Below are 23,150 nucleotides of genomic sequence, written 5' to 3'. Positions count from 1 at the left end.
GACGAGTAGGTTCCTCTAAATTGAAAATTATTCTAATGTGGCAAATAGTTTTTCTCCAATGTGCAACTATTGCAGATCTTATAGAAAGACTATTATTAATTCTCATAGTTGGACCTATTATGGAAGTGGTTTTAGATGGTTATTGTTATTTTCTGTGAGAAAAATCATTTGAAAAAATTATCAATAACCATATCACATCTAAAAGCTTTCTCCTTTACCTTCACATTCACACTCTTGTGTGCTTTTGATCAACCTTGCTTTGTATATGAACTTTCTCATACACACTGGCTAGGCTTAGCTAGGCTTGACTAGACATGACACAAAAAGTTTGATTCAGTTTCCATTTAAATAGGAAATCTATTCTTTACCATTTTCTACATACACCATACATCTTAGGGTTTACAATCAACTTCAACTTGTTTCAATGTATCTAAACAAATTTTTGATCATCCTTTAGAAACTTCACTAGAATCATTTTGTTAGGTCTTTACCTAATCACCATCTTGAATTTAATGATCAAACTCAATAATATAATATTCAACACATTTCACATCTCTCAAAAAATCAACTAAGTCAAATTGATCTTATGATTCCTTTGAATTTGATCTTTTACTATCACTCTAGAATCACTGGATTCTAGCACTTGGTCATTACTAAAATACTTAGTCACTATTCAAGCTTTCTAGCTTGGCATCAACTAACTTTCTCAATTGATGCTAATGCTAGGCCAACATAGGATTTTCTCAACACTAACTATGGCTTGGTTGACACTAGAATTACTCAACACTCCTTAATAATATATTCTTTTTCTTGGCTTATCTTTCTTGACATAAACAATTACTTTTCTTTATCTTGAAGTCTGTCTAATCAAATATCCATTTTAACATCCTTTTTGTAACTTCAACCTCTCCTCTAGGTGCTATAGTTATGAATAACTGTCAAATCCTCTTCATCACTAAGGACTTCCAACTAGAAGAGCTTATAACCAAAAGAGCTTGTTAGCTACACCTTGAGAGCTTCCTTACAAGAGATTACATTCGAAGAGCTTCACCTTGAGAGCTTGATCACAAATGTTCATATGGCTTGCTTAAATAGGCACTTGACACCCAATGCATGACTCATCTACAACCTTCTAGAATTCCATCTACAACCTTCTACAATATCTACAACTTTCTAGAATTTCCTCCTAAATACAAATAAGCACCACCATGTGGCCCAACTAGAAAATTACATTTTCTTTATGGATCACAACAAATATTAAATGCATGATTTAAGGAACTTTTCACAAACTTCTATGATGCCACCTACACACCTCAATTAATGGAATGACATTATTTTTTATTATTTTTCTATTTACGCCGCCTATGCACCTTGAAAATAGAAATTTCTCTTTTATCCTTTTTTCCCATTTTTCAATTTTTTATTATTTTCTTTCTATTTCCGTCACTTTCTCTCTCCTACATAATTTTTTTTTATTTTTTATTTTTTTTAAAAAGAATTTAAATTTAATTTTTCCATGCAAGATGCTCCTACATCAGATACTTGATAGCAATATTTTTTTTCTTATTGTGCATCACTAGATTTTTTTAAATTTTAATAGAAGATATGTTATTATAATAGATAAGTATTGGATTTTTAATCTCTTCTTTCATTCCTTTCAACAATTTCTTAATCCATATTATATTTGAACAATTCAGTACAACTTTCGTATACTCATCTTTAGCTTTGTTGATTGGGAAATACAATTTTGTTTCTTGCTTGTCCATGTCACAAATTTCTTTCCTAGAAAGAATGCACCTCCACTAGTGGTTTTCCTATCATCAATCTTTTGTTCCCAATTTGGGTCAATGAAAGTTTTCAATTCAAATCTATCACTTCTCTTGTAGTATAACCCCTAATCTTTTGTACCTTTTAAATATCTTATTATCCTTTATATAACCATAATGTGATTCTCTTTAGGATTTTCTGAAAATATAGCAACAATCCCAAATACTAATGTGATTTTTGTTCTATTGTGAATAACATATTGCAATTTTTCTATTATGGATCTATATAGGGTCTGGTTCAAATTAGTAGAATTGTTAGTCTTAGATAGTTTATGTCTTACACACATAAGTGTACATAGTGGTCTTGAATCTTCCATGCCAAAAGTCTTCAATATTTCCTTGATGTATTTGACTTCTAAAATAAAAATACCAAAGTTCATTTGGCACACTTGTAAACCAACAAAGAATTTGATCTCACCAAGCATAGACATTTCAAATTCCTTATTCATTTCATCAGTAAATTATTTACATAACACTTCTCATCCTCCAAATATTATATCATCAACAAATATCTTAGATAATAGTAATTCATTATTGTTTCCATTATTCAAGTATAGATTGTTGTTATCATGTGTTTTGTTAAAATTAATTTTCACTAAATAGTTATGTAACATTTCAAACCATGCTCTTGGTGCTTTCTTTAATCCATAAAGAGTTTTGTCCAGTTTACATATCATATTTATCTTGTTTGGAACTAAAAATCCTTTAGATTGTTTGTGTTGGAAATATAAGAGGAGTAACTGAGAGGGGAGGGGTGAATCAGTTACCACTAAAATTAGTCCTGGATACCTTAGATGTCAGTACAAAACATAAACTCTTCTAAAATTGTTGTTACTTGGTTAACACATAGGCACTCTGTTAACACTAACACTTTGCTGTAACTTAGCAAATACTAAATGTTTAGATCTTAAGATATTAACTTTGATTAACCTTAATCAACTTAGTCGCATACATAAAAGAAATAGTATGAACACAAGTGACACCAAGATTTAACATGGAAACCTAATTTGGGGAAAACCACCAATTGCAACTAGTTATAAATTTTCACTCTTCTGAAGTGGGCCTTGTTAAGACCTAACCTTGTTAAAAGTTAAAAAATACACTGCTAGGTGTGACCCTGTTAGAGGATTTAATCACTCTATTAGGAGTAGCCTTGTTAGAGGTCTTTAAAAACTTCAATCTAGAAATCCACCTTGTTAGAGGATTTGAAAAATAGCTGTTAAGCTAACTTGGTTAAGAGATTTGATACATTGCTACAATGGTTAGAGAGTAACAATGATATGACTTGATTGTTGATGCAATTGTATTTCTGATTTGAGATCTCAATTCTAGCTCAAACACTTGATTATTATTGATCAAATTAATCTTTTCTACTCAAAAAGTATATTCTACTGATCCTTCCAATTTGCTTCCCCTAAGAATCCTCTTATCTTCCACACATTCTTACACATTCAATCCTCAAGTTGATTTTATACTTATATCATTAACATTTTCAAGTTAGCTTGAATACAACTTAGAATAAATAATATTCATCTCCTCAATTGACTAGAGCCAATAAACAAATTCATTAAACTCAATATGCCAAAAAAAGGAATTTCTTTGTTAGCCAAACCTTCTCAATAGACACTAACACTAAAATATTTTCATGTTTTAACTGAGTGAAATTGGTCAACACTACATCTCAGAAAAACTCCTTTGGTAACCAAGTGAGATTGGTTAGCACTGGTTCCACCAACTTTCTTTTGTTATCTATGTGAGCTCGATTAAGACTCAACTTTTGTGAAATTCTCTTCAAAAATCAAGTGAACTCATTTGACACTGTCTTCTAAGCTTGGCAAACACTGGAATGGTTGGGAGATACAGGAAACTATCTTCATCGCTTGAGTGAGCTTGGTATACACTAGCTAGTAATGATATGACATTCTATGTAACATCAAAGATAATATACAATTGATCAATTGTTTTCAACAATCTTCCTCATTAACATTGATGGAAACACAACATGTCATAATACAATGAAATTTTAGAGAAAAATAAATTAAGGAAAATATCCTTAGTTTCATTTTGATTCTCATCCATGGGAACTCGCTCTATCAATGTGAACTCCCTTTGACTTTAGTTTCTCTCTCTATTTAAAAACTCTATCTTCAACATCTTCTTCTAGTAGAAAACTTTCCCTCTTTGATATCAGACCAATTTATTCCACTTTGACATCTTCAAACTATTTTTTTTGATATGATAGCCAAACTCTCCCTCTTTATCATCTTAAATTGAAAGACAATATTTAGTAAATTTCAATGTACCTGATGTACATATTTATATACATTATGCCCTTTCATTACTACATCAGTATGATTGATCTTCAACATGCTCTGATTGATGCATCACTAAACTTCATTTAGTGAGCTTTAGATAGGGAAATAACCCCTATCTTACCTCTTACATATTAAAATTCATCCTTAAGTAATGGCTTTGTAAATATGTTTGCAATTTGTTCTTTAGTATTAACATATTCTAATCTTATCACTTTTTCTTGCACCAATTCTCTCAGAAAGTGATATTTTATTGCAATGTGCATGGTCCATGTATGCATCATAGGATTCTTTGATATATTAATTGTACTTGTGTTATCATATAAGATAACCATTACATCTTTGATTTCTACCTTCATACCTACCAATAGTTCCTTGAACCAAACAACATTGAAACAATTAGCTATTTTTGCAACATCCTATGCCTCTATTGTAGATTGGAAAATGCAATTTTTGTTCTTACTTGTCCAAGATACTAGCCTTTTACCAAGAAATAATACTCCACCACTAGTGCTCTTCCTATCATCAACACTTCCTGCCCAATTCACATTAGTGAAGGCTTTTAAATCTAAATTACCTCCTTTCTTTTACCGTAATCCATAGTCTTCAGTACCCTTTAGATACCTCATGAGTCTCTATATATCCATCATATGATTTTCTTTAGGATTAGCTAAAAATATTTCCACCATATCAACTGTAAGAGAAATATTAGGCCTAGTATGTACAACATACTAAAGTTTTCCAATCTTTGATTTGTATGTGGTCTAATTTACCTCTTTGGAATCATCATTTTTGGAAAGCTTATGTCTAGTAGACATAGGTGTTCCACCTGGTCTTGAACCCTCCATTCTAAAATTATTAAGTATCTCCTTCATATACTTTGATTGAGTAATGTAGATACCATATTTCTTCTATTGAATCTGCAAGCCAACAGAGAATTTGATTTCTCCAAACATTGACATCTTAAATTTCTAACTCATTTCCTCTAAAAAGGCTTTTCATAAATCATAATTTCCAATAAAAAATGTATCATCCACAAATATTTATGTGAACACAATATTCTTGTCTGGTCATTCTTTGATGTAAAGGTTGTTATTATCATTTGTTCTTTGTAAGCCAATCTTCATCAAGTAATTACAAAGTTATTCATACCAAGCTCTATAGGCTTTCTTGAGACCATTCAATGCTTTGTGCAATTTTCAAACCATATCCTTTTTGCTAGGATCTACAAAACCTATAGGTTGTTCTATGTAGACTTCTTCTTCTAGAATTCCATTCACAAATATAGATTTCACATTCATTTGATACACATTAAATCCTTTATATTTCGCATAAGCAAGTAAAGTCCTAACACCTTCTAATATTGTAATAGGAGAAATTTTTTTAACATAGTCAATACCTTCCTCTTGAGAATAACCTTTGCATACTAACCATTCTTGTTTCTTGAAAGTTCACAATCTTCAATCAACTAATACTTGAAAACTTACTTTGTTCAAATTACATTCTTATCCTTAGGTCTAGGAACAAGATTCTAGGTCTTATTCCTTTCTATATGTTCTATCTCGTCATTCATTTCTTCAATCCAAATTTTATTATCCAAAGCATGTTTAACTCTTCTAGGTTCAAATTCAATAAGAAAAAATCGACCTTTCAATTTTTTTGTTGTCATTCTACCATTTGACTTGTCTCTAATGATCTACATAGGTGCATGGCTTCTTCTTACATATATTTCTAATACAGGTACTTTGGATTTAGATATTGTTCCACATTCCTCATTATGATCATCTGCATCATGCTCAAGTCCTAATATTTGTGACTAGGGTCCTTCAGATTTTGACTCAAGTTGTACTAGCTATAACTTAGTAGCTTCTGACTATGACTTGGTTCCTTTAGACTATGACTTGGGTTGCACTAGCTACAATTTGAGTGCTTTAGGATATTTAGGGAACTCAGAAGGTGAATTTTATTGACTTCCAATTGTATTAGGCAATGTATCAAGTTCAAAGTCAACAATCTTTTTGTAATATTTAGGTTCTTTGCTACTTCTTCTTCACTCTTTTCTATGAAATCATCAATCTTCACATGTGCACTTTCTATGATCATATGATTGCTTAGATTCAAAAATTTGTATGCCTTATTTCTACTGGAGTATCCTAGGAATATGGCTTCATTACTTTTGACATCAAATTTACCTTTCCTAGTCTCCTTCAAAATATAATATTTTCTACCAAATACTTTCAAGTAACTTACATTAGGTTTGTACCCATACCATAGTTCATAAGGAGTTTTATTTGAGTCTTTCTTCAACTATACTCTATTCAAGGTATGAACTATTGTACTAATTGCTTCCTTCAAGTATTTGATTTCAACATTATTTTCTATCATCGAGGTTCTTCCACAATCCATGATTGATCAATTCTTTTTTTTTTTCTATACCTTTCTATTGAGGTGTACTAGGGGCTAATACTTGTCTTTTTATTTGTCTTTTAGTACATAATTCATTGAACTTGTTAGGAATGAATTCACGTCCTCTATTTGATCTCAAAAATTTTAGTTTCTTTCCTTTTTTCTTCTCTACTCTTGCCAAATACTACTTAAACTTCTGAAAAACATCAAATTTATCTTTTAGATACATTATTGTCATCATTCTAGAATGATCATTAACAAATTAAATGAATTACTTATCTCTATTGTAGCTTTGAATGCCAATAGGTCCATAAAAGTCTATGTGAACCAACTACAAAACTTCTTTAGAATGATAGTTGTTACTCTTGAAATTTTTCTTGCCCATCTTACCAATTTGACAAGTGTTGAATAGGCCCATATCAGGTTTTCTTATACTAGGAATACCTCTTACTCTTTTGTTTTTACTTATCTTGATCAAGTTATCAAAGTTCACATGACATAACCTTTTATGTCATAGCCTGCTTTCTTCAACTTGCACAATGAAACATGAACTTTCACTAAGTTCTAGGTAGAATAGGTTACCTTTTGTTTGGTTAACAAACCAAACTAGATTTCCTTTTCCATCTAGCAAATTGGCCTTCCCATTCATGAATACTACCTTGAATGCAACATTATTCAAATATGCCACACTTAGTAGTTTATGTTTCCTTTTCCTTTTATGCAACATGTTTCATTGTTTCCAAATCTTACACTTCCACCATCATAGTGTTCCATATATTTAAAATTTATCTTATCACCAGTCATATGATGAGAACAATAACTATAAATAATCCATGTATAATTTTTTCTAACATGAGAGATCTGGATTTTATCTTCTTCATTATCAGGTCCATCTTTTATAGCAATATAGTACATTGTCATCATCATCACTACTATCTAAATTTTTATCCATGAAACAAGACTTCTTACCTTTGTCCTTGTAGTCTTTTTAGCTTTTGAAATTCATCTTTCCTCTATACATGATCTATTCTTCTTTTCATCTTTGTCTTCTCTATTTGGACACCTTGCAGCAATGTGACCAACTTCTTCACAAGAAAAAAATGTTAGAAGAATTTTAGCTTTTTATTTTTCATTGCCTTTGGGATACCTCCTTGCAAGAAATGCTTCAATGGCTTCAAGATCATTTTAAAAAATATCTTCTTCACTTTCAAATTTTTTTCCTTTAGAGACTTTGTAGCTTTTTTCTTGAGTGATAACTTGGCTTCAAATGTAGACTCAACATTTCTCCAACTAGGAACATAATTATCATAGTTATCTAGTGAACATGTTGTCAATCTTCCCACTAGAGCACCAAGGTTATCTTATTATTTGGATAACATCTCATCTCTTGAATATCCTACACTCTAATTCCATAGATAGGAAGAAGGGTTCTGAGTACATTTCTTAACACTGCCACATCTTCAATTGTCCTGCTAGAGGCTTTGATAGCACTGACACTAGCTTTGATTCTGTCAACATATTTTTCAATGTTTTCATCCTCTTTGTTGGTGTAAATGAGTATTTACTATTTAGATTTTACTTAAGTTTACTTAGGTTAATACATTATGTTATTATTTGTTAGTTTCACACCTAGGAGTATACGCACTCTTATGTGTTGTCTTGTTGACAACATAGGAGTTAGCAACTCTTTTATGCACATGGTGTCTACAACATTTCTACATGAGATACACCTTACCATACTTATCCTCTCATCTACAATGGAGGATAATCAACTTTTTGTGGATGTATCCTTAGTTTTCATGCTTATCTCCTAGCTCTTTCTAAAGACATTCTAGATGCATCCTAGAAGCCTTTATATACAGGCAGTCCTAGTGTATATGTACATGACATGACAATGCATCAATTCATTTGGATATTGTTATTCTGGTCTATTCTTGTGCTTGTGCTTGAGTTTCTTGATCTTGGGTGATTTTTCCATAAGGAAAATTCTTACATAGTATTAGAGCTAAGCTAATTTCTCTTCACATAGCCATTCAAGACAATCTTCTTGCCTCACCTCTCAAAGGGAAGTCAACCTAGACTCAAAGTATCATAGTCATTGGGAGTGTCTAGAACTAAAGTGTACCTCATCATTGTGTCTGGAGCATCGATTTGGTGAACTTTGACTACAAAATTGCCTACCCTAGGGCACAATAACATTTGAGAAAAAAAAATTCTTGCAAGCGGACACCTGAAGGCCCAATTTGCAAATTTGATATGATCATTTTTTAGATATGAAAATTTATTTTTTTAGATTGGTATTTTATTTTCTCTACAATTTTCTACCATTTTCAAAGGAATTTAAAAAAAAAAATTGGTGGAATTTTTTGCAGGAATCAGGTGGTGAAATCTCGACCCCCATAGTGAATATTCACTGTTACATTAGAATATTCCATTCATATTAGCATCAGCTCACACAAATTTTGGCTGGCGCACTGCAAATTTTGCCACCAACCATGAGCCACAATCTATACATACACCGACAAATAAATCTAGTCATTTATAACTTTTTGGCCATATAATAACTAACAAGAACCTCAATACATCAGTGAGCCACTCATATTTCGGTGGCTCTTTGCTATATCACCCCAGACCTTTTCTTTTAACAAGTCTAAAGAGTACCAGTGTGGTGCATGTGGGATACATCTTTTCAACCACAGGAAAAGATTGCCCATCCATCACTTAACTCTCACTCCACCTATTAAAATAGACCACACTTGTAGCAAGAAACTTTCAGACATGTGACACTACATGATAGTTGTTGATGGCTTCATAATCTTCTCACCAAGAAACTTTGACCCTCCTACTAGTGACCTATATAATCAAAGGTACCTACCACATGGAGACAAATTATTCTACCAATGATAGTGCTCCTACCACATATGTTTAGAAGTCATTGACTCCAACTCAGTGCCTTGTTTGTGGCCCGTATTCACTACATTGATAGTGAGTCACTATACATCACCTTTTGCTGACTCAATTGCCTCATCATACTGACCAGCCAGCTTCTACATCATTTCTAACTCAACTATTCATACAATTTTGTACTGATATGTCAACAACTGACATCACTTACCATCTCACCCAAGAGGCCATTTTTTTACTAACGTAAGCATTTTACTGTGTTAAAATTGATGGCCATTTGACTATCATCCACAAGGAAAATAGAACTACCATTTAACAGTCATTTCATAGTCCAACTTTTTGAGGCCATAACTTAGTCATTCAAACTCAAAATCAAGTATAATTTATTTATTTATTTTGGGTAGAATTTCTAGAATTTTTCAATGGTGTTGTTCTTTTCTAGTTTTTTTGCATGGATTTGTCAAAAATTATATTTTTTGGCACTGTACCTATCCAATATTGCATTTACAACTTCAAACACTCCATACAAACTCATCTATACACATTTTTTAGGTTTCATCTTTTTGAAAGTGCTCAATTTTTTGTCTACATTCCTAGTCTATGACCAGATTATAGTGTTGTGTGGACAAAAATATTAATTTTAGAATTATATCTTTTACTCTTCAAAATTGTTGTACATCTAAGCTAAAGTTCTTAGTACAATATTTGAACCTCAAAAGGCAGTTGTGAACAACAAAATTAGAAGTCCACATTGTATATTTTGACAAGTGGCCTATTGTACATGCACTACATATAAAGTTCCAAAAGCATCATTTTTTTTTCTTTCTAGTGGGGGGAAGGGGTCTTCTTTGATTGAGTGAATGGGGGGGTGTATCTTGTGTTCTTGTTTCTCTCTTTCTTTCTTGTTCTCTTTTAATTTTCTAAATCATGGGTTCACTTAAAACTCCACTTCTAACTTCACACAATTATACTGCATGGAAAGATATTGTATGGAGTAGACTAATGGAAAAAAATTTTAATCTATATGTTGATGGTAAAATTACCAAACCCACTAATGCTACAACACTAATTGATTGGACAATTAAGGACAATCAAGCTTTAGGCATTATCAAGAGTTGTGTACATAGACTCTTCTTCTACATTCCTAACTTCAAGGAAACCAAGGCTACTTGGGACAAATTTGTAGGGTTGTATGGTAAGGTGTTTGAGGAAAAGGGATTACAAATTGAGGATGATCTACTTCTCTTGGATCCTAAGAATTTGGACACAATTCAAGGTTATATCAACAAAGCCAATGAGTTGAGAGCACTACTTACAAATTGTGGTAATCCCATGAAGAATGATCAATTGATTCATCACACCTTGAAGAGGCTACCTTCAAAGTATGCATCTTTTATTTTGATTTACAACACTCATAGTTTGACCATGGGAAGTGCCTTCACTAAGACTACATTTAATGCATTTGTAGAAATGTTGATGATGGAAAAATCCAAGTTGATAGATATGGAAATTCTCACGTCATCAAAGACCAAAGAATTAGTGGCTAGTAATGAGAACCAATCAAGTCAAAGTGGAAAAAGTTCTACCAACAGTAAGAAAAAGCAGTGGAAGAAAAAATCTAAATTTGAGACACAACAATCTTCCTCCTCACAACAAGGTAATTCTTCTTCCAACAAGAAGGGAAACAATGATAAACTTTTTTGTGCATATTGCAAGACTAAGATAATCAATGAGTTTGAAAACCTACTGAAGAAGAAAAAAATCAATATTCTAAATGCTTCCAAGGATTCAACTCTACCTACTTCAAAGGCAAAAGGGCAAGCACTTATGGAAAATTCAAGTTCTTCAAGGGAATGGATTCTTGACTCAGGTGCCTCATATCATATGGGTTCTTCAAAAGGAGACTTTTCTTGATTGAAGTAGTCTAAGGTAGCTCACATCTTTGTAGGGGATGATACAAAAATAGAAGTTGAAGGGAAAGGACATGCGGAGATGGAAAATGGAGAGTTCAAAGACGTTCTCTATGTTCCTAATCTTAGCTCTAATCTCCTCTCAATATACTAAATCGCCCACTATGGATATGGCAATAAAGTTGAGTTTCTTCCTAATTTATTAATGGAGCGCAATCTAAAACATGATTCCTTGGCTATAGTGAGTAAAGTTAACCATAACACAAGGTTATATTCATTTTCCCACTTTGTTCCTAAGTCTCCTTCACATCCCTTGTTGGCACAATCTCAATCACAAAATAAATTACTACATGAGTAGTATGGACATCTTGCCTTCCGCTATCTCCATCAACTATTCTTAAACAAAAATTTCAAGGGTCTACCTACAATCAACTTTACTAAGCGTGAATCTTCAACATTTTCAATGGATATGCATCTAGAGGAGAAGTTTGATAAGGGGAAGCCTTCAAGAGCATCAAGTGTTCTTCAATTGGTTGACATAGTCCTAGTAGGTCCTTTTGTAGTAACATTAGTTAGTTAGGGTCACTATATCCTCACTTTCATTGATGACTTTCCATGCTACACATGGGTTTACTTTATTGATCACAAGAATGAAGTGTTTGAAAAGTTTCTATCCTTCAAGAGTCACGTTGAAAAGCAATCAAGGAAAGCCATCAAAGTTCTTCACATGGACAATGAAATCAAATATGTGAACTCAAGACTTTGAGACTTTTCTAAACTTGAGGGTATTCATCTTCAAAATCCTGGAGCATTTAGTCTAAAAAACATAAATGTTGTAGCAATGAGGATTAGAACTCTTAAGCCTATGGCAAGTTGCATGATTCAAGCTAAGTCTCTTGATCCATCACTTGAAGTTGAAGCTATAAGTAGTGCCAATCACATACTTACTAGGTCTCCTCATAATGTCTTAGATGGAAAGGCTCCTCTTGATGCATTGTGTGGTATAAATCCAGTTGTGAAACACTTTAGAGTCTTTGGTTGTCCAACATGGGAAAACATATCTTCAAGAGAATGCAAGGCATCACCACCTAGGCCTTGTACTTTAATTGGATATGACAAAAGTGTTAAGTTATATAGACTTATGGAGCCTGAGACTCATGAGATCTTTATAGAGAGGAATGTTCACTTTGAGGAAAGTTCACCTAGCTTATCCTCTAATCCTCTTCATACTTCATACATTTTGGAAATTGATAGTGATAGTAGAAATAGTGATTCAACAAATTCAAATATGTGGGATCCTATTCATAGATATAGCAAAAGGTCACAACATCAACACATTCTACATGCTTACATTACTATAGTGATAGGTCCATGCCATTCAACATAGTTGGGTACACCTTTTTTTCCAGTTCTAGCATCAAGGGATGACTTCTTGACAGATATTTAGGTTTCTTTGTGGAGTCACACATTGCAGATTTGGGAGACATCATTGATGATATACATCTTCTCTTTGATGAAGAAGAACCTTCTTCAGTTGTTGTGAGGGCTCACTCTAACCATCTTTTCCATTCTCTACATGATCAATCTTTATAGGTTGATATGATTGTGGATCCTTATGTACAATAGTTGTTAGAGGTCTCTTTATCATTTGTGGAGACATTTTGGTTCTTTGGGATAGGTTCTACATCCATCCTTGCTAGATCTAGACTTATTTTTTTAGCAGTGTTGGAAAATACAATCATCAGCATTGAAATAGGGATAGTTGAGTAGGTTTTAGAGACACCATTCATCATGAGGATTCTTTCTATGCATAGGGGAAGCATCTCACATGTACCTCTGTTACTGTTTCTTCCAAAGGGGAGGAACACTATTCAACTTTATGGATCAGATTCTATATCAAAGCAGCTATCACTGATCAACATTCTACATTTGGGGGTGGGGGGGGAGGGGGGCTACCTTATCTCCTTTCTTCTTCTTCTCTCTTGTAGGGGGGACCTTTTTCCTCTTGTGTTGTTTCGTCCTTCTCATAATTCTCTATTGTATATACCTGATGTATGTCATAATAACCAGGTCTTGATTACTCTATCCATCCATGCATCTTTTTTTTTCATCTCTCTTTTTGGGGAAGGGTTATTCCCATGAGGTTTTCCCTCTTTCTCCACTTTATGAGATATTTCATTATCTTTTGTACATGGGTACCTCACATGGCCTAGTAGCCAGGGTCGTTAATGCCTTTTTATCTTAGCTTTTTTGAGCTTAAGTGCATTCCCATATGTTGCACTTAAGGGGGGTGTTGGTGTAAATATGAATTTACTATTTATAGTTTACTTAATTTAACTTAGGTTAATGCATTATTTTATTATTTATTAGTTTGACACAAAGGAGTATGTGTATTCTTACATGTTGTCTTATTGATAGCATAGGAATTAGCAACTCTTTTATGCACATGGTGTCTACAACATTGGAGTTCGCACTCTAATTTAAGAATATGGTGTCTACAACATCTCTACATGAGATACACCTTGTCATAATTATCCTCTAATCTATAGTGGAGGATAATGCACTTCTAGTGGATGTGTGCCTAGTTGTCATGGTTATCTCCTAGCTCTTTCTAAAGGCATTCTAGATGCATCTTAGAGGCCTTTATATATAGGTACTCCTAGCGTGTATGTACATGACATGAAAATACATCAATTCATTTGGATATTGTTATTCTAATCATACCTTGTTGGTCTATTCTTGTGGTTGTGCTTGAGTTCCTTGATCTTGGGTTTTTTTTCTTAACAAAAATCCTTACACTCTCTCATTTTAATTTGATCAAATTGACCTCTCAAGCTTTATTTCTTGGCTCTTCTCACATTATCATTTCCTCCATAGATATCCTATAGCTTTTTCCACATCCGAACATCCTTTGAGCTCATCAAGTTTAGCATACTTAATAGTTGATGCAATGTCAATCATCATTATATTATGATTTTTCTTTTCATCGATCTCCTCCTTAGTCATTATTCTAGTAGGAGTCTTATACTTCGCATTCAAATATTTTAGATTTGAATCACTGGTGGTTACTATATGTAGCTTCATAAGTTCTATGCATGAATCAAAGTTACTTTTGTTCAACTTGGGAATCTCTCTCCTATAAGAAATCTATATCTTTAGCTTGGGTCCTTGAAATCTTCTCTACGAGCACCAAAAACTCTAATACCAATTATTGGAAATATAAGAGGAGTAATTGATAGGAGAGGGGTGAATGAATTACCACTAAAATAAATCTCAGATACAATAGATATCAATACAAAACATAAACTCTACTCAAATTGTTGTTACTTGATTAACATACAGGAACATGGTTAACAATAACAATATGTTGTAACTCAAAAAATACTAAACATATAGATATTCATATATTAAATGTGATTAACCTTAATTAACTTAGTTTCTTACATAAAAGAAATTGTATGAACATAAGTAATGCAAATATTTAATGTGGAAATTGGATTTGGGAAAAACCATCAATTGCAACTATTTACTAATTTTTACTCTTCTAAAGTAAGCCTTATTAGGAGCCGACCCTATTAAAGGTTACAAAACATGTTATTAGGTGTGACCCTATTAGAGGATTTAATCACCCTATTAAGAGTGACCTTTTTAGACATCTTTATACACTTCAATCTAGAAATTCCACCTTGTTAGAGGATTTGAAAAATAGTTGTTAAACCAACTTAGTTAAGAGATTTAATAGAATGCTACAATGGTTAGGTAGTAATAATGATTTGAACTAATTGTTGATGCAACAGTATTGTTAATTTAGATCTCAATTCTATCTTGTACACTTGATCCTTCCTAATCAAATTGATCTTTGTTACTCAATAAGGATATTGTTCTTATCATTCCAATTCATTTCCTCTAAGAATCCTCATACCTCCCACACATTCATTCAATCCTTAACTTGACCATATACATGAATGAAAAGAAAATGCAAACCTTATTCCTAACCCTAGTTTTGAAAAGGAATGATCCAAGTTGATTAAACCCAACAAGATGTTCAATGCATAAATGGATCAAGTCATGAAATATAGGGGGAAAGAGGGGGATTGTGTGTGAGCTTTCTATTATGGGAGATTATGTGGAAAAAACTTAAATGAAAAATACTCACCTTGAATTTGGAAATATTTTTTTTTATGTTTATATGTAGTTTCTAGAATATCTACAAGTTGTTTCAAACTAGAAATATTGAGATAGAGAAAACTCAAAAAATATTTTGTCTTTTTGAAGGGAGGTTGACCTTGACCATGTTGGCAAGGCATAGTCATATCCCAAAAAGTTGACCTTGACCTACACTACTCCGACAAAAAAAAAATTCATGGATCTTGCAAGTATGATGAAAAGGGTATTTAAATCTACTCTCCAATTCACTATTCAACGCTTATATGTATAAAAAGAATGGTTTTGTTGTTGGATGGGTGGTTTTTCTAAGTCAAACCCCAATTTTGAATTAACCTTGAAATCAAATTGAACCAATATATGTGCATAAACAAATTAAATGGAACTATTCACCTTGCTTATGTGGAAATCTTTACGGAGGGTTTCAATCCATGAATCCACAAGTATGGATGCTCCAAATATATGTAGGATGTATGTAGGATATCTCAAATCAATTTCATTAGATTTTCTACACCAATATTGAATATACCTTTGCATAGAAAAAGGCTTGGATGAATGTGCATAGAGAAATCTTCAACAAGAGGGTTCCATAGATATTAAATCCTTCAATGGCTAACAATGGATCTCCTTGATGAATTGATTTTTTGAACACCTAAATGCTTGATAGAACTTCACTTCATGGAATAATGGAAGTAGAAAGGTAATAGTTCACTTGGTATCACAATGCATCTTCTGACTTAGAGAAACATAAGAGGAAGAGGCTTCCTTATATAGAGATCTAGGCACTAACTCTTAGAGAAAGTTGACATAGGAGCATTAAATCTCATATAACTTTAACCCCTAGGAATAGACCTAGATATTAAATGCAATTTAAGAATCTTCCATTCTAAAACCTAAAATAGCCAACCCAAAAGAAAGAAAGGAAATATTTCAAAGCCTAAGATCCCAAAACTCCTAGAAATTGAAAATAGGACCTAGGGTGAGGGATGAGGTTGAACCTGTCCTAAGTCAGGGTTGAGGTCATCCTTAACCTAGGTCATGGTCAAGGTTAACCTTGACCTAGAAGGTCATCCTTGACCTAGAGGCCAATGTCCTCAGTTTCATAGATTACTTTGTCAGAAATAGGTTGGAAATAAAGAGAGAAATGCATAACAGTGGAAAAATAGTCAAATCCATGTAAAGAACCATTTAAGGAACTTGACATGATCCTATACCACTTACTCAGAGGGTTAAATGCTCTTAACATGGAAGTGCTTCTATGTTAACATGATACATTAAGTCCCTAGTTTATCAAGAGTATGGACTCAATGCATGTTGAGATAATGGGTGTTGCATATATTGCATAATATTTTTATTGTTTTATTTTATTTTATTATGTAATGTTGCACATTTATGGATGTGTAACATGTAAATATTCACATGGGATATACTTGATGAGTTGTATTGTAACATTGTGATAATATTTTATGTAATTATTTAATATCAAAAAAAAAAATTAAATTTTCAATATTAAATTTGGGGTCAATGGGTTAGGAAGCACATGGTTTATGTAATACCACTTGGTGGTTTTGTTGGACTTTCTACTAAATAAGCTACCACAAGGGTAGTCGCTATATAGACAAGACAAAAAGGCAAAAAGGTAAAGAGTCAAGCAAGACAAGGCTTGATAGGTTAGCCAAGGAAGCATTTGTGAAGGTTGGAATCATGTCATGGGATGTGTGGATTCATGCTTTCTTACATAGATTTCTTAGTTGTGGCTATGGCTTTGAAGGCTTACATGGTTGTATTGCAATTGTGTTTTTGTTGATTAATATGTGGTGATGGATGCTTTTGGAGGCTAAGTTTTTCCCTCAATAAGAGTTTCCTAGTGTATATCTTGTGTCACAATTTTTGTTCGTATATTGTCTATTCTCTTGTATGTGGATTTTAGTTGCATGTGTATTTAAGATCTATTATGGGTTATGTGGAAACAATTATATTATTTTTGGTAAGTTTCCTTACAAGTAGTATTAGAGCTATGGTTGTATTATTGTAACCCTAGATTAAATCCATGAGAATGCATGATAGGATAAAATAAAAGGAAAGATATATGAGTTTTCATTGCAGATCTAAGGGTTTTGAATTTGTTGTTATGATGAGATGTTCAAAGTTTTTGGGCATGTGAAATTTTTAGACAAAAGATTTTTTCAGATGTTTCATTTAAATGAGGGTTTTAGAGGGAGCTTGCATAAATGACCTCAAATCTCACCATTGGATCTGGGTCGACATTTTCATAAATTTTGGTTTATAATATGCCTAGTTTGGTCATGTTCAGAGGAAATGAAAAGGTCCTTTAGTTTCAGCCCATGATGGCCGTCAAAATTATTCCCATCAAAATTTTCATCACAAAAAAATTGCAGTGAAAATGGTAAAAAGTATGTCTTAGTAAAACAACCATAACTTTCTCTTAGAATAAAAGATTTCAGACTTCTTATAGATGTTGGAAAGCTAATTCAAAGCATTGCAACTTGGTAAAGGTTATTTTTTGTGGTTTTAACATTTCATTGGGTTTTAAGAGCCCAAAATTCAAATGTTATTTATTTTGAGCACAGATTAGGGCATAACTTAGGCATACAAAGTTAGATTTTGGACTTCGAGTAGTCAACAGAAAGCTCTTGGAGAGCTCTACACATTGATTCAAATTTGGTATAGGTTTGGTATGGTTTATTTGGAGATATATTAATCTAAATAGATTATGATATATATTGACTATGGTAATATTATGAGTTTATGGCATTGTATATTTTGGAGATTTAAGATTCAATATCATTGAATACTCAATTAATATTTTAGATTGATCTCATGATGATATGGGCATTAATGTTTGGTTTGGATATGTATGATGACTTCTTAGGTCTACAATTTATCTAGTGTTGTAAGTGGTCTATACTTATAGGTTGCATTTATGACTTGGTTATGGGTTGTCTTTGCCCATTGATCTTTCATTATTGATGCATATTCAGATTGGTAGCTTGGATTTGGATTTTCTATGCCTTAAGTGACATGATTTTCTCATTTTTCTTCACATAGAAGGGATGAGATGTTGTTACCAAGTACAGTTATGGTGGAGGATTTTGGTTGACTATTTTATGTTGATAGGTTGGACACATTGAGAGTTAGATGCTCAGTTTAGTGGTATAGTACAGGGCAAGAGAATCCTCAAAGGAGATGTAATAGCCCCTAGAAATATAATTAGAGAGTAGAAACACAACAAAAAGAAGCAATAATGCTAGATCTGATACCAAATTACAATAATATATTCATAGATATAACTAATTACATGCAATGTGTTGGGCTGTAAGGCCTTCTCAGTTATGGCCAAATACAAAGCAAGTAATTTTTCTAAAAGATCCCTCAAGATCCAATCCAAACCTATCTAGTCTAGATTCACACTCTAGTAGAAACCTCAAAGGAAGATCTCAACTTGTTTTCGCAACCCCACCAAGAAATCTTCTTGTTTTTCAAGCCTCAGCAACTAGCCCTTTTCAAATTTTTCTCCAAGATCCAAGTGTAAACTATCTCAGATTCAATGCTTTGTCCACACATTCACAACTCTATCATAATCCTACTGTAAATATTTAGCTCTCTGTCCACAAACTCAGCAAAATTCGCTATATAGTTGCTCCCACACTCACTCCTTCTCTGAATAAATGAACCACTCTATCTTAAATGATGACTAAAAGACTCCACCACAGACCCTAATTATACCAATATAAGCTACAAGTTAGCCTACTACAACAATTAAACACCCAAAAATTGATACTCAAGTAAAATTAGGATATTTCAAAGGTCTAATTGAATTATAACTTGTGCTTCAAACAAGAGGTATTAATCTAGGTCCTCTAAAACTCTTTAAATGTTAAAAGGTTGTTTCATTAATAAAAACTATGCATCCACTCCAAAAGTCAGGTAGAGAAAACTGCCATGCAAAACTAGAAGAAATTGATATTGTAGGATAATTGACATATTTCCCAACCTATAATGAATTAGAACTTGTGCCTTGGCATATAGATATTAATCTAGGACCTCTTTAATCCCTAAAGTAAGAATCCTCTCATTCATTAAGTATAAGTAGTTAAATAGCCTACAACTGGCACCCAAAAGCTAGAAAAACACAGTTCCAGTAGCAAACTAAAAATTGCTCAAACTTCAAATCAATTCATCTAATCTCTATGCATTCATGAATAAAGGTTCCCCAATGTGTTCCCAACACATCTCTAACCATGAAAATCATAACTCCACCAAAATTCAAGCTCAACACTCCTACATCATTTAGGGATGTGATCATGGTGCCATAGATTTTAGCATGACATGATTAGATATATATGTATATCCTTGGTGTTCATTGGCTTGGATTCATGATTTGGTTATGATGTTATATCTTCTTAGTTGACGATAATGGTTATTTGGTTTCATTTGAGAAGATCATTATCTGCACTTTGAGTTCTTTGATGTGTTGATGCTTTGGTTGATTCTCATGTTTAAAGAATGGTTTTTTCATCATGATGTCATGGATAGCTTGGATACATAGCTTAGTGGGAGCTTGTGATAGTGATGAGGTGATAGTGATGGGAACTTGTGATAGTAATGGTTTCACTTGGTACTGACACTTTGGTTGTGTGAGTGTAGACCTAGAGGATCCTTGTGTAGGAGATGGATTTATAAGATGTCATGGATGACTCGGTACCATGGTTGAGTGGGAGTTTATGGCATTGATAAATTTATTGAGTGTTTTTAGATTTTGGAGGTTTGTCTTAGATCATGTTGCTATAGAAGCATCTTTGACATTTGCATGGTGCACTTGGCTATCTTCATGGTGAGTGAAGATGGTTAGAACTTGAGGACGCATGGAGCTCTTGGTTATCTTCATGTTGTGTGGAGATGGTTCTTCATGGTATGTGGAGATGTTCTCTTCATTGTGTATGGAGATGGTTGCATCTTGAGGACTAATAAAGTTTTTGGTAAAGGTGTGGTTTATGATTTTGTTTGACATGTTATCCTTGGTGTGAGGATGGTTCCATTATTATGTCATGGGTAAAAGCACAAACCTGTGTCACCTTTTATAAAGAAATGTGATATCAGAATGTGACAGTTCAACATTAATGAAAAAAAAATGGTATTTTTGTTTAAAATATGGAGATGATGTAAACTAATGAAATGTGTAGAATTGTATGAATTTTATGCCTATAGTTTTTATAATTTTTTTGACCAAGAATTTATTCATTTTATTTTATTTTGATGTCCTTTTTTTAACTGTAAAAAATATAGGATGTAGTTCCTGTCAAACAAGTATGTGTAAATCATCTTTTTTTGTTATGATTTGAAAATATTTTATAGATGACATGTATAGCTAGTGAAAAAAAAAAGAAATAATTATTTTTGACATATATTTTCTTTGTTATAAGTACTCAAGTTTGACCTTGTCAGAATCCAACAATTTTTTCCTCCCGTCAAAACTTCCCTATCAAATCTATACCTTCTTGAAAAAAAATTACATATTCATGAAGAGGATTCTCTCCTCTAGTGATAAATATAATTTATTTATTTTTTTGATATGATTTACTATTTTTTTTCATTTTTTGAGAGACCATCTTCTGAAATGTTGAAATATCGACTTATAATATTTTGAAATTATAACATATTATAACTAATCAAAACACTCAAAAATTTATATAATGATGATATTGAATCTGAGATCTATAAAAGGGTATTTTTAGTTTTTTTTTTTAAATTGAAGTTTTATAAAGAAATGAGATTTGACCAAAACAGGTTTTTGTATCACAAACGGTGACATAGATTTATGATTTTACCTAATATACTCTTGATACATGTTTAGAGTTTTGACATGTTATAGTATGTGTATATGGAGCATGTTATCTCTTTGGTTGATATGGTAAGATCATGTTGTCATGTTTATGTTCCTAAGGCCATGGTTGGAACTTTGACATTGATCTTTGTTTAGTTTCTTGGTATTGAGTACACTAATCATAAGTTGGATACTTCATGATATTGTAATGTTGCATTTGAAATTGGCATGGATTGATTGGTTACAGGTGCTCATGGATACTTAGAGATGGTGATTTCTCTTGGATTAGAGAAGTATTCATTGGGATGATTTATGGTTTTAAGAAGAATTTTGAGGGGCATTCACTTGATCTGGACTTGAGAGGAGATTTTTCTTAGATGAGTTTTGGTTGGAGACTTGGATATCTTAATGAGTATTTTCATTCCCCACACTTGGTCTACTCGACGGTTTGCTACTTGAGAGGTATAGCCCATTGTTTCTCTTAGGTGCATTATGTTTATCCTTCTCTCATGGATATAGATCTTGAGCTATGGTACATAAGTTAGTTCTAGAGGGTTCAATTGAGAGATGGTTTAGCATTGGTTATCTCCATTTTTAATTATTGTTATGCTAGTTGAGTTTGGGAGACGATTTTGTATTGGGCATAATCTTTGGTTTAGGAATAGTTTATGAGTTTTATCTTCTTGTATGAGGCTTACATCCATGATTAGTTATATGGTATGGTTTGGGTTTTTTTGAGGCTTCTTTTTGGGTTTTTATGAAGGAAATCATACTTGCAAAGTTTACATCTGGAGATTTATGCAGAAGGACATGATGTAGGTTATTATTTGCATGGCTTCTCTTTGGTCTTGGTTATTTTCCTAGATGTTTAGTTTCACTTAAATTGGATTTGATATTGGTTAGAGATTATGATCACTAGTTTTTTCTCATGTATTTCATGTGATAGATGACATGGTTATTCCTTTATCTCTTTCCTCTAATATTTGTGGAGAACTTGGGAGACCATTGAAGTTTTTTCATGAGAGTTGTTCTTGCAAATTATTGGTTTATGTATTGTGGATGTCCTTGAGACTACATGGATTCATTTATTTAAGATGTTGTGAGTAGACTGGTTATAGATTTGACATTATCTTTTGCAGTGGGAGCTTCTTGGTATATATGTGACAAGTATTACACTTGAGGCTTGTAATTGTAGGTTATAGATTTGATATGTTAATGACATAAGAGTCACTTTGTATACCTTTAGAGATATGTATAGTTGGATGCGTTTGGCACTTGTTGTGCGTGCTATTTCAGTTATGGATTTTTTGACAACTATGAGTACATGTGATTACCTTTGGATCAAAATTTGTGTGCTTGGTATTTTAGTTGGTATAGGATTTTATGATCTTCTAATGTGATAGATTTGGTGATTTTCTCTTTAGATGGCTTCTATATATGTTCGGTAGTAGTGACATAATAGGAGGTTAGATCAGTCGTGTTTGAGATTTTGGATACTTTGATTTTGTTGTGGGTACTAGGATGGAACACTTGGTATACTTTGATCCATGTTGGTGGATGTACTAGGAGGGATTGTTCCCTTGTTCATGTATATGGCTATAGATTGACCCTATGCAATATATACAAGTGGGAGATTGTTGAGATAATGGGTGCGATGAACATTTCATAATATTTTTATTATTTTATTTTATTTTACTATGTAATTTTGTACCTCAATGGACATGCAACATGTAAATATTCCCACAGGGTATACTTGATGAGTTATATTGTAGCATTGTGATAA

General features: G+C 32.7%; 1 protein-coding gene across 1 annotated transcript in view; it reads right to left on the bottom strand.

The window, feature by feature from the left end:
- LOC149559968 (F-box/LRR-repeat protein At3g26922-like) overlaps positions 1-23,150 on the bottom strand; it is a 180,097-nt gene that overhangs the window by 118,084 nt on the left and 38,863 nt on the right. The gene's annotated exons all lie outside the window — the stretch shown is intronic.

The sequence above is a fragment of the Cupressus sempervirens genome, chromosome 4, assembly GCF_028749045.1.
Source record: "Cupressus sempervirens isolate cs-2001-9-10 chromosome 4, ASM2874904v1, whole genome shotgun sequence".
Lineage (NCBI taxonomy): Eukaryota > Viridiplantae > Streptophyta > Pinopsida > Cupressales > Cupressaceae > Cupressus > Cupressus sempervirens.
This window is presented reverse-complemented; position numbering and strand designations above follow the sequence as displayed.